Genomic DNA, 16,910 nt, shown 5'->3' with positions numbered 1-16,910 from the left:
AGCAGACATGATAATGACGTGCAAGATACTAAGGAGAATTAACAAAGAAGATATAGAAGCAATGTTCAGATTATGGAACAGTTGAACGAGAGGACATAATATGAAACTTGAAACACAGGTGAGTGACAGGGATGTCAGGAAGAACTTTTCAGTCTCAGAGTCGTAAATAAATGGACGGACCAGATGAGGAAGTTGAGGAAGCCAATTCCATACACAGTTTTAAATGTAAATATGATCAGAAAAACTGAGTGAAAACATTCACTGCATTGACCTAATGATGGTCGAAGGACGAGGCTTAGGAGCACATACTCGACCCTGCAAGCTAAACTAGCTGAGTACATCTAGGTGAACACAACTAGACGAATACATCTAGGTGAACACAACTATGCAAGTACACACACACACAAATACCCAGCCCCCAATCAATATTCCTTTTTGCAAAAGTCAACCTTGTGCCGGCAATTTTAAAACGTTAACTATTTACTTTTCAGCAATATGAAGTGAACAAACTCAGCTTATAAGTTTACCTAAATATATATTTTCTAAAGGCAAATGTTGCCGCTTTCCCGAAGGTCTCACATCTGCCGCAGACAGCTCGCTCTTACAAGGCTGTCAGCTTTTACTTAACATAAAGCTAAGCTTCTCTAAAAAGAAAAGAAAAATGTGTCAAAACCTTATATTTTGGGAGCTTTGGGAAAATAAAGATATGAGAAGTAGCCAGACTCCACCGTAGGGATGTGCACCCTCCCCCACCGTAGGGCTGTGCACCCTCCCCCACCGTAGGGATGTGCACCCCCCCCCCCACTTCACCGTAGGGCTGTGCGGACCCATTACGTGGCAGAGTAGCCCCCACTGACCAAGCTAATGTATAGAGACAAAGGGGATGAGTGCATGCGGCTGTCAACCCATTACCGCGGCGGTCGCCCCCATTTTTTTGGAACCAGAGTCCATTACACTGAGAAGCTGAGATTAGTCATGATGGTGTTGATGGTGATGATGGTGATGGTGATGATGAGATGGTGAGGATAAAGCTGGCGTTGACCCAAGACAAGTGAAGATCTTCACTATATTGTTGATACACACAGAGATCACACTATCGTGGTGCATCAAATGAACAAATCCACAAGGGCCGTGACGAAGATTCGAACCTGCGTCCGGGAGCATCCTAGATACTCAGTCGATTAAGGCAGCGTCTGGGGATGCTCCCGGATTCGCAGGTTCGAATCCTCGTCACGGCCCTGGTGGATTTGTTCATATTGTTGAGACTTATAATTTATATTTTAGCTCTCGTTTAGGAGAGGGAGGAAGAGGCTTCCCTTTTCCTCTCACCCGCCAACTCTTGCTCTTACCCCGTCCCTTTTTTATCCTACCTTTACTCTCTCTCTCTCTGTCTCTCTCTCTCTCTCTCTCTCTCTCTCTCTCTCTCTCTCTCTCTCTCCCTTCGCACCACCACCGTCAATATTTCTCCCAACCTTTCCATCATCTTCTCCAATCTTGCCTGCACATCATTTCCCCTCTTCCTCCCTCCTTGTTATCCCCCGCCTCCATCACCCTCCTTCCCCATCTTCACAAATAACATCCTTCTCCCTGCACCCTCGCCCATTATCGAGATTAGTTCTCTCCTTCGTCTTTCGCCTCTTTCGTCTATTCCCTTTCATTGGCCTCTCTCCCACGCCCCATTTATGTATAAATATTACATCAGTTTTCAATCGTTCTTCCCAGGTTGTTGTTATAGATTCAGCTACTCCGAACATGTTCCAAGTAGCACGGTCTATGGTGAGCCCGTAGTGGACTTACCTGGCACAAGAGCGGGGCAAGAATCTCGCTCGACGTAAATCACAACTAGGGAAGCACAACAAGGTAATTATACGAGCGAGCGAGAACACACAGCTGACAGTTGAGAGGCGGGTCACAAGAGCAGAGCTCAACCCCCGCAAGCACAACTAGGCGACTACAACTAGGTGAATACACAAGTCACAGCTCTGTAATAAGTTCATGTGGCAAAGTGGACTGAGTGAAAAAAATCCACAAGGGCCATGACGAGGATTCGAACCTGCTTCCGAGAGCATCCCAGACGCAGGTTCGAATCCTCGTCACGGCCCTTGTGGATTTGTTCATTTGATGCATCACGCTATTGTGATTTCTGTGTGGCCTGAGTAAGCAGCTCGCGGTCGTAAGGTCCCAGTTTCAACCCCCTAATAAAGTATTTTGGTCAATAATGTTTACAATGTTCTGTCCCCCACACATTAGCATCTCTGAACCCAGACTGGTCCATCACGATCCAATAGTTCCAGCCTTGTCTAATGTATAGGCGTGTTGCTTGTCCCTACACCGTTACTGTGACCTCTGGTGTCCCTCCACCGTTACTGTGACTTACGGTGTACCTACACCGTTACTGTGACCTCTGGTGTCCCTACACCGTTACTGTGACCTCTGGTGTCCCTACACCGTTACTGTGACTTACGGTGTCCCTACACCGTTACTGTGACCTCTGGTGTCCCTACACCGTTACTGTGACCTCTGGTGTCCCTACACCGTTACTGTGACCTCTGGTTTCCCTACACCGTTACTGTGACCTCTGGTGTCTCTCCACTGTTACTGTGTTTACTGTTTAGCATTAAATAGGAGACTTCCTCGGCCCACTGTCTAAAGCCACTACCTCATTTCCTCACCCCTCACCTTCGACTCCCCCTCACGCCTCACCTCTACCCCTCATTAGCCCTCACCACCCCCCCCCCCCTCTCAGAGAAGGAAGCATCATGACCAGCCTCACCTCACACAGCATCACCTAAGAAGGACTCGAGATCTTTACACCTTTATCCATCTCCTGAGCGCGTGACATTTCCCGCCCTTCGTGCGCCCTGCGTCAGGCTCCTGTCTTCTCTCTCACGCGCGGACATTCTCGCTTTCTCATTTATACATTTAAATCTTCGTCAACTCTTGTGTTTTTTTGTGTCTCCCATTCACTCGACATTATGTGTCACCCCTGCTCGCTACATTAAGTTGCTTGCTCCTCTTCACACAGCACGTCACGTGTCCCAGGCCACATAATGTGTCCGACACATGTGTCGACACACCGTGTTAAGTCATTTAATCTCTTACTACAACAACAACAACAACATTTTATTCATTCAGTGACGTCCATTAGAGAGCTTACAAGTGTCGAGTATAAATATTTAGCTTCGTGGTCAATTCATTCATTAGAGGAGACAGTTAATATTTCCTGACAAACGCTGTGACAGTCTCTGACGTCACCGTCACAGCCTCTGACGTCACCGTCACAGTCTCTGACGTCACCGTCACAGCCTCTGACGTCACCGTCACAGCCTCTGACGTCGCTGTCACAGCCTCTGATGTCACTTACATTGAAGTATTAGACCAGCAAAAACACATTGTGTAATTTGTTTCGTATAAAATTGCGATTTTCTCTCTCATATATATATATATATATATATATATATATATATATATATATATATATATATATATATATATATATATATATATATATATATTATATATATATATATATATATATTAGGCCAGGTCATATTTATGCTTATTTTCATAATTGATTCGTATGACCGATAACTACGGAAACTCGTCTCATAATGTACTGGTCAGAGTGCAGTAACACACCTAAACTTACACTAGAAATTGAAAGAAAAAAAAATTACGTTTTGAAAATATATATACATCGCGATTTTCCAAGATATTTTTATTAAATATTTAAGGATTACGATTTAGAATATTTTTATAATATTTTTAAGGTCTTTCTTTTTTTTCCTTTCAGAATCCGTGCCGTCGGGAGTGTCTCTATAAACGAGGTTAACACAGTAGTGATTGGGCTGACGAGGGCGCTGGGGGGGCGGTTGCCCCTGGCGTCACCGTGACAGCCCCTGACATCACCGTGACAGCCCCTGACATCACCGTGACAGCCCCTGGCGTCACCGTGACAGCCCCTGACATCACCGTGACAGCCCCCTGACATCACCGTGACAGCCCCCTGACATCACCGTGACAGCCCCTGACATCACCGTGACAGCCCCTGACATCACCGTGACAGCCCCCTGACATCACCGTGACAGCCCCCTGACATCACCGTGACAGCCCCTGACATCACCGTGACAGCCCCTGACATCACCGTGACAGCCCCTGACATCACCGTGACAGCCCCTGACATCACCGTGACAGCCCCTGACATCACCGTGACAGCCCCCTGACATCACCGTGACATCACCGTGACAGCCCCTGACATCACCGTGACAGCCCCTGACATCACCGTGACAGCCCCCTGACATCACCGTGACAGCCCCTGACATCACCGTGACAGCCCCTGACATCACCGTGACAGCCCCTGACATCACCGTGACAGCCCCCTGACATCACCGTGACAGCCCTTGACAGCCTCTGTCAGAGGTTGTCACGATCAGGGGAGCCGGTCGGCCGAGCGGACAGCACGCTGGACTTGTGATCCTGTGGTCCTGGGTTCGATCCCAGGCGCCGGCGAGAAACAATGGGCAGAGTTTCTTTCATCCTATGCCCCTGTTACCTAGCAGTAAAATAGGTACCTGGGTGTTAGTCAGCTGTCACGGGCTGCTTCCTGGGGGTGGAGGCCTGGTCGAGGACCGGGCCGCGGGGACACTAAAGCCCCGAAATCATCTCAAGATAACCTCAAGATCTCAAGATAACCTCTGAGGCTAATTCCCTGAGGCTGTCCCCAATTCCCAGCGGGTGAACGGACTGTAAAGGTGCCACAGGTGACCTTTAAATACTTAACGACCCTGGCCCAGGCTGGCAAACTGGTCACTTCAGCCGTTTAAACATCTTGTAAACAAACAGTTGCTGACACAATATGATCTCTCCCTCTCCTCTATCTTCATCACCACTCCGTACAAAATTCAACGGTTTAAGCTGACCAGAAGCGTCAGATTCAAGACGTCCCACCTGATCTATCGCAAGGAAAGGAATTATCAGGGGAAAGCGCCGAGCCATTACGACTATATAGCACTTCAACGCGTTCTCGCACTTGCTTATAGTCAATATTGGCTTATTTAATAAGTGCATATGTGACATACTAATTGATTGTGAATATTTTAGTTTACCTTGAAAAGCTTCATAGAAAACACAGACCTCACCTAACCTTCTTAGTATGTTAAGATAAGCATCTTATTGTTTCTTATTTACAATTATTACTTAACCTATACCGTGGCAACCCGTTCACTTAGAAGGGTTCAGGATAGGGATTTGGGATGGGACGGAAGGAAAGGAATGGTGCCCAACCACTTGGACGGTCGGGGGATTGAACGCCGAGCTTCATTCCTCCATAGAAGCCTCAATATTGTGGAGATTTTAATTTCCCTAAACCATCGCAAATTTTCACGTTGGGGGTCCACACCGTAGCACATGTAGTGTGTTCAGCCCTCCAGATGACTGCACACACAGCTCCAGGCATCCCTCAAGCCCAAGGACGCAAGTTCGATCCCACTCCACAGCACCAATGTGTTCTCACATATACACGTTGGTGGGAGTTAATTGTTCATGATCAGTATTACTGGTATAGACATCAGTATTATTAATTAATAACAATAAAAAAAACAAACATCAATAAGATTACGTCATATTAATTAGTAAAAATCTTAATTAAAAAAGGCGCGCTATATTTATATAGAAAACGCGAATATTAGCGAGCTAATTAACCTTTTATTTTAAAAATTGGCAGATGAGGAAGGTAATGGGGGGGGAGGGGGAGTCAGGAGGGAGGGAGGAACTGCCGTAGGGGGGGGGGGAGGGGGGTGAACCATAGAGATCAAAGCCGTCCCACATTCTCCCATGAACCGGCCGGCTAAGGTAAAACCCCATTGCCTGTGTGCATGATATGAGAACCCCCATTAACTCCCTGCCCAGTCTCGACAGAACCCCCATTAACTCTCTACCCTGTCTGGACAGAACCCCCATTAACTCCCTAACCTGTCTCGACAGAACCCCCATTAACTCCCTACCCTGTCTCGTCAGAACCCCCATTAACTCCCTACCCTGTCTGGACAGAACCCCCATTAACTTCCTACCCTGTCTGGACAGAACCCCCATTAACTCCCTACCCTGTCTCGACAGAACCCCCATTAACTCCCTACCCTGTCTCGTCAGAACCCCCATTAACTCCCTACCCTGTCTGGACAGAACCCCCATTAACTTCCTACCTTGTCTCGACAGAACCCCCATTAACTCCCTACCCTGTCTCGTCAGAACCCCCATTAACTCCCTACCCTGTCTCGTCAGAACCCCCATTAACTCCCTACCCTGTCTCGTCAGAACCCCCATTAACTCCCTACCCTGCCTGGACAGAACCCCCATTAACTCCCTACCCTGTCTCGTCAGAACCCCCATTAACTCCCTACCCTGTCTCGTCAGAACCCCCATTAACTCCCTACCCTGTCTCGTCAGAACCCCCATTAACTCCCTACCCTGTCTCGTCAGAACCCCCATTAACTCCCTACCCTGCCTGGACAGACCTGTCGAAGCCTAGTCTAGGGGTCAGACTACCTTACTTTTCCCCAGATAACGAGGCAGAAGGGCTAACCCGGCTTGACTATACAACATATGGAAGGGGAACGAGGACAGGAGCTGGGATAGGGGGCCAAGGAGTGAAGGGACGATAGCCAATCATTTGGACTATCGGGGATCGAACACCGGCCTGCAAGAAGCAAGTCATCGGTGTACTGACAGGTCCAGGTGGCCGGCACGACCCGAGGCAGCCCTCCAGCAACCCGAGGCCCTCCAACAACCCGAGGCAGTCCTCCAACAACCCGAGGCAGCCCTCCAGCAACCCGAGGCAGTCCTCCAGTAACCCAAGGCAGTCCTCCAGTAACCCAAGGCAGTCCTCCAGTAACCCAAGGCAGTCCTCCAGTAACCCAAGGCAGTCCTCCAGTAACCCAAGGCAGTCCTCCAGTAACCCAAGGCAGTCCTCCAGTAACCCAAGGCAGTCCTCCAGTAACCCAAGGCAGTCCTCCAGTAACCCAAGGCAGTCCTCCAGTAACCCAAGGCAGTCCTCCAGTAACCCGAGGCAGTCCTCCAGTAACCCGAGGCAGTCCTCCAGTAACCCGAGGCAGTCCTCCAGTAACCCGAGGCAGTCCTCCAGTAACCCGAGGCAGTCCTCCAGTAACCCGAGGCAGTCCTCCAGTAACCCGAGGCAGTCCTCCAACAACCCGAGGCCCTCCAACAACCCGAGGCAGCCCTCCAACAACCCGAGGCAGTCCTTCAGCAAGCCATAACTCTACTGTTTACACAATAGACAAATCTTCACCAATAATAAGACACCAGAAGCCTCAGACAGCGAGCAGTCCAACAACTGCTCCTGGAGAGCAGGAAGCATCAGCATAGTTACAAATATTATCGCGTCCTACGAGGTAATGTTGCCACTGTCTGGAGGTAAACTCAACATCTGGAAAGAAACGTAGAGTCAGGGCTCTGGAGCAGAGCTTCTGGAATCTCGTGGTACTGTAGATTGTGTACAATCACCTCGTTTATTTTACGTTAGTAGCTTAATTGTTGCGGTATCGTAGTGCTGAATTTAGCGTTGTCTGTTCGCAAGTCTCTCAGACTCCGAGAGGTTGATTGATGAAGCTTACGCCAGCTAAGAGGTGGCACGGGCATGAATAGCCCGTAACTGGAAGGTGGTTTGTTGTTGTTTCAGATTTAGCTACGCAGAACGAAATGTCCATGTAGCACGGGCTATGGTGATCCCGTAGTACCTTACCTGGCACAGGAGCGGGGCTGTAACCGAGAGGTGGTGGTGGTGGCCTATCCTTATGTAGTGCCCAAGCGGTTCCCGTTACCTCTTCCCATTCTTATTACATTGAATTGGTTTGAGTTAAAGTTCAATAGCCATCTCCGCTCCGAAAGTCGTCCAAGTCTTCCCCTGGAACATTCTACTGTCTGCCTGTCCATTATTCTCATTAGATTAGCGTCACGTGGGAGCAGCCACGTGAAGAACTCAACTACCATATTCACATGATATATAATAGATCAGGGGACATAACACTATGCACTCATTCAGCCCCGCTCCTGTGCCAGGTAAGTCCACTACGGGCTCACCATAGCCCGTGCTACTTGCAACTTGTTCCGAGTAGCTGAATCTATAACAACATAACACTATGTAATGACGCTTGTGGGAGAATTTGGATTAATCTCCTTAACTATTTTCTTCTCAATCAATATTTTCTTTCTCTTAGGTATTTCTTCAGCCGGTTTAGTGTTCTTGCGGTCACAATAGTTTGTCTTCCTGGCTACTCTGGCTCACTGGACTCGATCTCCATCATCTCTGCAGCTCATCAGGATATTTCCTTCGTGGCCTCCTGAGTCAAGTTGGCTCTTGGAGTAGTTCTCCTGGCAACCTAACCTAACCTAAGTAGGTTAGGCACTCTAAGTAGGCACTAGGCACTCTGTAAGTAGGCACTCAAACATACCGTTTAAAACCCCTAAAAGTACTTAACGAGGAACATACTGCTGTATCGGCTCAATACAAATACATTTACACCAGAACATCTAAAAAAAAAAATTGAAAAAGCGTGAAAAAGCGTTCAGAGTGAACACTAATATGTGTACCAAATTACCGCCAGCAAAACGAATTTTTAATTTGATTTATGGTCATTTTTCGAACTAATTTCAGTGATGTTATTATATTTCCAAATCGTTTAATTCCGTGACCTGTATTTTTCACTTTATAGGATGTTAAAATAGATTTAGAAATTATATATATTATATATATATAATTACATATATTAATATATTTTGGTAGCAGTGTTTGCTGTAGACATATATTATTAAATATGACCGAAAAAGTAAGATTAATAATTCTAACACGAATTTTCTCGATATTTCTTATGTTTCTTTTCACTGTTGATGGTAATTGAAAAATCAATTCTCCAAAATTCAAAATAAAAAATGAATTTTGGAGAATTGATTTTTCAATTACCATCAACAATGAAAAGAAACATAAGAAATATCGAGAAAATTATAAATATATATATATATATATATATATATATATATATATATATATATATATATATATATATACTGTTTTTCTCTCCTTTCCTCAGTAAGTGGTGTGAGGTGGCGAAGCCTTGACCAGCCCAGTAATGCTCTCTGGGGTAACCCCAGGGGGCGGCGCCCCCAGCACCTGGCCCCGGGGTAATCGATCAAGTTCTCCCTCCTCCGCCTCCTTGACGAATATCTCAGTAATCCATAACAAACACACTACACACACAGTGTTCCCTGCATGTGGTACCGTAAATGCCTTCCCTTCTTCCTATTTTAAGACGTAAGACGTCCGTCTGTTATGGTTCTTGCTTTCCGTCTTGCCTACTGTCTAACTTCATGACTAACACCTGGGAGTTAGTCAGCTGTCACGGGCTGCTTCCTGGGGGTGGAGGCCTGGTCGAGGACCGGGCCGCGGGGACACTAAAAAAGCCCCGAAATCATCTCACGATAACCTCAAGATTGCCTACTGTCTTGCCTACCGTCTGTCGGGAACAGGTAGCGTCCTGCGATCATCGCAACTTGCTTGCTGTCTCCTGGAGAAAGACAGTTTAGCAGGTGCTGCTAAACTGTCACTCCGCTCACTATATATATTTACATTTCAAGCCAAAATAATGACTAACTTTAAATAATAAAGCGACTGCTACGTGATGATGATATTTATTTCATAAAGCTGGTAACGAGGAGGATTTAATGCCCAGTATTCCTAATGCTGTATTTAGGGGAGGGTCATGTATATATATGCATCTATGAATACGTGTGTATATGTATGGATACGTGCACGTATAATGGTAGCTAGGGTTGCTGATGATATGTAGTTAGCCTCCCCAGTGTCTATCTACCTCACCACCAAATGTACATCTACCAGACCAACGAGCGCACATCTACCTGACCCTCAAGAGCTCATCTACCTAACCACTAGAGTGCACATCTACTAGACCACTCAAGAGCTCACATCTACCCGACCCTTGTATTACCTGAGACTGGAGCCTGGACAAAAATTGGAAGAGCTGGACCTAAAATTGCTAGAAAAGATGAGAGACAAGACATGATGTAGACATGAAGTAGTGAGGGGAGGGGGAGGGGGGGTAGACATGATGAAGCAAGAGGAACATGTTCACCATGAACACCAATAACACCAGAAGAACAAGAGTTGCACCTCAGGAAGCTGGAGACGAACACATCGCCCATAGAGATGTTAGAAAGCATTATTTTGAGTAAATGTTTTACGAAAATGGAATAAACTCAACAGGTTGAAAATGACAAATTCATTCATGATTTCGAAAGCAGATAGGATAGAAGTTAGGGTGATACACACGGAAGTTCGACCTAGGTTCGAACCCTCGTCACGGCCCTTGTGGATTTGTTCATTAGGGTCATTGCGCCAGGCAATCCCAGCTGCGGGGAGAGGCACAGTACAGGAGCCGAATCTTGCTTCAAAAGAGAGTAATAGACAACAATGTGTTCACTGGCACGCTGCTACTGGCAGCCACAGTGTACGGAGAGGAAGATGGGGCCTTATGGGAGCCATAGATTAATCCACTCACGCCTGCCACACCTGGTGCTGGGGTGGCACCCACACCTGGTGCTGGGGTGGGAGCCACAGCCAGCCTGCCACACCTGGTGCTGGGGCTGGCAGTCACACCCAGCCTGCCACACCTGGTGCTGGGGTGGCAGTCACACCCAGCCTGCCACACCTGGTGCTGGGGTGGCAGCCACAGCCAGCCTGCCACACCTGGTGCTGGGGGTAGCAGTCACACCCAGCCTGCTACACCTGGTGCTGGGGGTGGCAGTCACCCAGCCTGCTACACCTGGTGCTGGGGTGGCAGTCACACCCAGCCTGCTACACCTGGTGCTGGGGTGGAGAGGGCGGGGTGGCGGCCAGTCATCCCCAGCAGGTCCAACCCCTTCCCCTCAGAACGAGGTTAACAACACCTCTTCCCCTATCGACCCCAATACTCTCCCTGGTGAGCACCAGAGAGAGGACGAGAAACAGACGAGTTATTCTCGCGAGGTCACTGCGTGAGCGAGATTGTCAGCCACAAGCGTCATGTTTCTGACAAAAATGAACGTTCTTTCCTAGACGTCAACAAAGAGTTTAACTCCCATCCCAGCAGGTAATAACACCTCACACACACACTAAAACAATTAGATAAAGATCCTAGATCATAGACCTGGTTGTTAAACGATTTGGCGGGTTGTATTCCGGTGAATTAATTACCGGAATTAAGGATAAAGGACCTGCCCGAAACGCTATGCGTGCTAGTGGCTGTACAAAAATGTAAGAACTCTTGTAAGTATAAATAAAAATAAATAAGTCATCAGAAGCTCAATACGTTGATATTTAGCTGTTGCCAGGAATTGGAGCTAATTACACAATATAAGACTACGTTTCCCAATCGTTTCCATCCACGTCCTCAATTACCGCTCGGTCCATAGCCGAACAGTGAAAGAATGGTGCGCAAGTGACCCACCCTGTCCAGGATTCAAACCCGGGTCTTCTGGTTTGCGAGGTGCGCGCATGTACTGATATATTCAGCTGTTGGTGTGTTGAGCAGGTGTGGATATACTGGATTGTTTCAAGCGAAGGCGAGACGTTTAAGAGCCTAGCTGGATAGGAGCCGCCTTACATGGGGCGGCTAAACCTCCAGGGGGTTCCTCGTCTCACAGTTCCGGATCACGAGTGAAATGTTTCCCAAAAATTACACATTATTGGACTATTTTCCCAGGCGACGGACGTGACCGCTGCGGCGTCGTGTCCCTTCCAAGTGCTCTATAGTCGCACTCACCCACTACCTTCCCCCTCGCAATTCCTTAATTTTAGTGCGTGAGTACACCCGGACGCCAGGTGTACCGGGACGCCAGGTGTACCGGGACGCCAGGTGTACCGGGACGCCAGGTGTACCGGGACGCCAGAGGGATGGTGCGAGACATTACCATGTAGCGAAAGGAAGCTTACACTCACCACATCTCAAACGCTGGGAAAATGTCGCCCGAGGCGGAGCAGGTGGGTCAAGGGTCGGGGTCCAGAGGTCACCAGGTCACTGAACCAGTGCCTTCACTGCAGGTTACGAAGCTAGTATTCCCCTGCGATTTAGCTTTTTGTCACCGTAATTTCACCGGAGAATAAGACAGACGAACACACTAGCACCACTGTGGTTGGTACCACAGGTGACATGTGAGAGACAGAGAGCTCCTCCAGGGCCTTTATTACCCTCACACACTCTTATCATAGATGGATTTCATCCTCTTATTTCAAGACCAGTATGGCACAAGATTCTTTGACAGACAGGACTCTTAAGAGCACGTGGGAGATGTGTTCGGACAGCACAAGCGAACACGGTTTCTTAACAGCACGTGGCAGCAAGAGTCGTGACGATACACTTGTTGCACGCTGCAGAAGCGGTTGTGCAGGAGCGACCTTCCCGCGTGCCGACCAGCCGTCGACTGGGCGCCACCGCCGCCAGCCAGACCGTCCGGCGTGCGGAGCGCGTCAGGCCCTGGCGTCAGGGCACGTCTGTGACCACCAGTCCAAGTACGCAAGACCGTACGCATACACACACACACACCTTGACCCATAACTGACCTTCATTATACATGTTGACCAGACCACACACTAGAAGGTGAAGGGACGACGACGTTTCGGTCCGTCCTGGACCATTCTCAAGTCGATTGAGAATGGTCCAGGACGGGCCGAAACGTCGTCGTCCCTTCACCTTCTAGTGTGTGGTCTGGTCAACATACTTTAGCCACGTTATTGTGACTCATCGCCTGCATTATACATGTTTTAGTTTCACATTGTCCAGCGGGAACTACTGAACACCCTTTACAATGTATCCCACAACAGCTGACTGCATCCAGGAACTAATTTACTGTTAGATGAACAAAAGCATCAGATGAAAGGAAACATGCTGAGACATTTATGTCCTGCCCCCCGGGAATCGAACCTGGGACATCGTGGATGTGTAGCAACTGCCTTTGCCGAATTATAAAAGAATATTGGCTACAAAGTGAAGACCTGTCGCTGATATGGGAAGACTCGGTGGATGAGACCTCCAGCCACAGTTGTTCTGGTGTTAAACATTTAGTCAGCGTATATCATGCTCCTCTCCCCCCCCCCTCACAACCCACTCATGCTCCCCTCTCCCTCACAACCCACTCATGCTCCCCTCTCCCTCACAACCCACTCATGCTCCTCTCACCCCCATAACCCACTCACCATGCTCCTCTTGAGAGCTACTTCTTTAGGATCCTTGGATCAGCCTCTCTCTTTTTCCCTCTCTCTCTCCGAGCTCCCTTCCCTCCCCCTCTTTCCTGGAACTTCTCACCCTTCCCCCTCCCCCAAACCTTTTTTTACCATGCCTCCAGCTCCCCGTCCCCGCGTCCAGCTCCCCCTCGACTTAGGAAAACGTCAAAACTAGGCTTCCTCTTTCCTTAGGACGATGGTGACGCGAGAGCACCACACACACACACACACACACACACACACACACACACACACACACACACACACACTGGCCAAAGAGCCGAAGCTCAACCCCCGGAGGCATAACTATATGAGTACACACACAGTTATATGACAAAGAGTACTAGGAAGACGGGACACCACGAGCGTAGCTCTCATCCTGTAACTACACTTAGGTAATTACTCACGAGGTGTATAGTGGGACTCACCTGTGTGCTGGCCACTCCAGGTGTTACCTGTTGTGGGGGGCCTGTTCACCTTCAGTATTGTATTGTGTTTGGTAAGAGAGAGAGAGAGAGAGAGAGAGAGAGAGAGAGAGAGAGAGAGAGAGAGAGAGAGAGAGAGAGAGAGAGAGAGAGAGAGAGAGAGAGAGAGAGACTAAACCACACCGGTTCCTTTACAAAGAGAGACAAATGCCACAATCAACACAGGTAATCAAAACAAAAGCTCCAGACAACAGCATTAAGCCAAATCATCAGTAAACAACATAAACAAAAGACAACAACAACATCAACACGCTACATAAAAGCCCCCCCCCCGTGTAATCAACACAATCAATTGCTTCCCGACCATCAAAAGCAACAATACCTGAAATCAAAACAGTAATTAGTCAAACATCGATACAGATCCTAACTACAGCGAGCCCGGGTGAGGCCAGCGGGCAGAGGGCGCACTAACCGCCGCTCTCTCGGTGGAATGGCCTGCAGTCGAGATTTCCTTTAGGGTAGCGTTAGTAGGCGTTACCTTTAGGGTAAGGGCTTAATTAACCAGCATTCTTTAATTCCGCCGCGTGATTACTGGATTTCCTCCAGAACAATTAGTGTAATTAGCAGGTGATAACAGTGGTAAGGTAATACTCGGAGCCATTAAGGCTTTGTTACCATTTATTATGGTCGTTTGTTATGGTAGGTAGTGGGATTACGCTGTCTCACCCCCACCATCACCACTCCCCCCTATTCTCACCCCCTCGGTCCTTCTGTCTCCCCCTCCCAGTCGTTCCCTGTCCTCCCCCCCCCCCCCTACTGCACGACGGTAGAGCGACGGTCTCGCGTCATGCAGGTCGGCGTTCAATCCCCGACCGTCCAAGTGGTTAGGCACCATTCCTTCCCCTCCCCCCGTGCTATCCCAAATCCTTATCCTGACCCCTTCCCCAGTGCTAGAATAGTCGTAATGGCTTGGCTGTTTTCACTGATAGTAGTAGTAGTAGGTCTCTCTCTTTACCTCTCCAATCTCTCCAACACACCCTCCACCACCCGGATACTGGAGCATCATAACCTCCCCAACACAGGAGCATTATAACCTCTCCAACACAGGAGGATTATAACCTCTCCAACACAGGAGCATTATAACCTCTCCAACACAGGAGCATTATAACCTCTCCAACACAGGAGCATTATAACCTCTCCAACACAGGAGCATTATAACCTCTCCAACACAGGAGCATTATAACCTCTCCAACACAGGAGCATTATAACCTCTCCAACACAGGAGCATTATAACCTCTCCAACACAGGAGCATTATAACCTCTCCAACACAGGAGCATTATAACCTCTCCAACACAGGAGCATTATAACCTCTCCAACACAGGAGCATTATAACCTCTCCAACACAGGAGCATTATAACCTCTCCAACACAGGAGCATTATAACCTCTCCAACACAGGAGCATTATAACCTCTCCAACACAGGAGCATTATAACCTCTCCAACACAGGAGCATTATAACCTCTCCAACACAGGAGCATTATAACCTCTCCAACGCTATAATATTGACCTGCTCGTGTGGCGTGGGTACTGCCAGTAAGGCCAGGGGGGGGTCTCATTCTCCACATGTATTGACCTCAACCGCGCTCTTTGTATAGACACTAACTCTCTAACATAAGAGTACCGCTTACCTTATAAAGTTGTCCTTATAGCAGCCAAGAGGACAGTATCCCTGGTGCACACTCACACACTGTCAACAGTGTCACTGTCTCACTGTCTCCTGACACACACGGGACTTTAACAGCTTGGAATCTGTCTATACTGAATGGAGCAGAAAGGGAATAGCTCTGAGGCTTCGGAGTGCTTGTTCGGGTGCCAGCTCGTCTGCGTTCAACCAGAATGTTGCGGTTGGCTACTGTTTTTATTATTATTATTATTATTGAAAGTTTTTTGTCTTGAATTATTTTATCATTTTTATTTAAATTTGATTTGTGCAATCTTTGATTTGTTTAATTATATTTTAACGTTTCAAAATTATGCTCAATTTCATACGTGAATTGTTAGTAATGGCAAAATACCATTAATTGATTCATTAATTACTAATATTGAAAGTCACTGTATTCTCTAGATTTGGGGTTACATTATTTAAGCCTCGGCCTTAAAGCACTCCACCCCCGTGAAGGACTCGAACCTTAGAAGGCCAGGTGTAGATTTTACCTATGTGTGTGTGTGTTATCTATGACTTGTATGTTTAAGCAAGTGTACCGTTGTATATGAGGCTCGAGTTTTATATTATATTATATATATATATATATATATATATATATATATATATATATATATATATATATATATATATATATATATATATATACATCCTCCTATACATATATATATATATATATATATATATATATATATATATATATATATATATACATCCTCCCCCCTGTCAATGTATATATATATATACATTGACAGGGGGAGGATGAAGGACACGAGCTCATCTCAAGGTCACGGGGGGTCACGGGGGGGGTTGTCACGGGGGGGGGTCACGGGGGGGGGTCACGGGGGGGGGGGTCACGGGGGGGGGGGGTCACAATGGCATTTAAACGACTGTAAGTATTTCATGCCGGGTCGCAAAGACCGGTGGGGGGGCGGAGAGGAGGGGAAGGGGGGGGGAGTTAAAACTGCTTTAGTGCTGTCATTTGCAGTTTTATTTTTGTTGATGCGTTTGTTTCCATGTAGCGTGTGTGTGTGTGTGTGTGTGTGTGTGTGTGTGTTTATTTTGCTGTTGTTGAAGGAGATGAAGAAGGGGAATAGATTAAAGCGAGGGAGAAGGGAGGAGTAATGACACACGAAGGACAATAAGACAAGGACGCCATAACATCACAATTAAGGAAAAAAATGAAACGAAAACAAGGTCGGGAAATAAGAGAGAGAGAGAACGAGAGCTGTTATTAGGGGAGACCGCGACGGCTCAGTGGTTACACACTCGCCCCAAGCCTCGCCACCGATTTGCTCTGGGGTCGAGCCCTGGCCTACAGGGAGGATTGACTATTCGACCCTGTTCACCCAGCAGGAATGCTGTAACTGGTTGGCAACCGAGTGACGGGTCGAGTTCTAGGGGAAAGGGACAGGTCTCAGCCTACCAGCGAGAGTGAGAAGTCCTGGATAACCTTTATATAACCCGAGGCAGTAAA

The 16,910-nt window shown here is 47.6% G+C and overlaps 1 protein-coding gene across 2 annotated transcripts in view; it reads right to left on the bottom strand.

Moving 5' to 3' along the window:
• LOC123754962 (uncharacterized) overlaps positions 1–15,531 on the bottom strand; it is an 82,215-nt gene extending 66,684 nt beyond the window's left edge. The window contains exon 1 of one of the 2 annotated variants that reach the window (XM_045737316.2): positions 15,399–15,531. The gene's annotated coding sequence lies outside the window, so the exon portion shown is untranslated. Of the gene's footprint in view, positions 1–12,004; positions 12,490–15,398 lie in introns of those variants that run through there. The other variant, XM_045737315.2, reaches the window with a different exon arrangement.
• Positions 15,532–16,910: the final 1,379 nt, after the last annotated feature.

The sequence above is a fragment of the Procambarus clarkii genome, chromosome 28, assembly GCF_040958095.1.
Source record: "Procambarus clarkii isolate CNS0578487 chromosome 28, FALCON_Pclarkii_2.0, whole genome shotgun sequence".
In the NCBI taxonomy this organism is placed as follows: Eukaryota; Metazoa; Arthropoda; class Malacostraca; order Decapoda; family Cambaridae; genus Procambarus; species Procambarus clarkii.
Note: the sequence above shows the minus strand (reverse complement) of the source record. Positions and strands in the feature narration are given on the sequence as shown.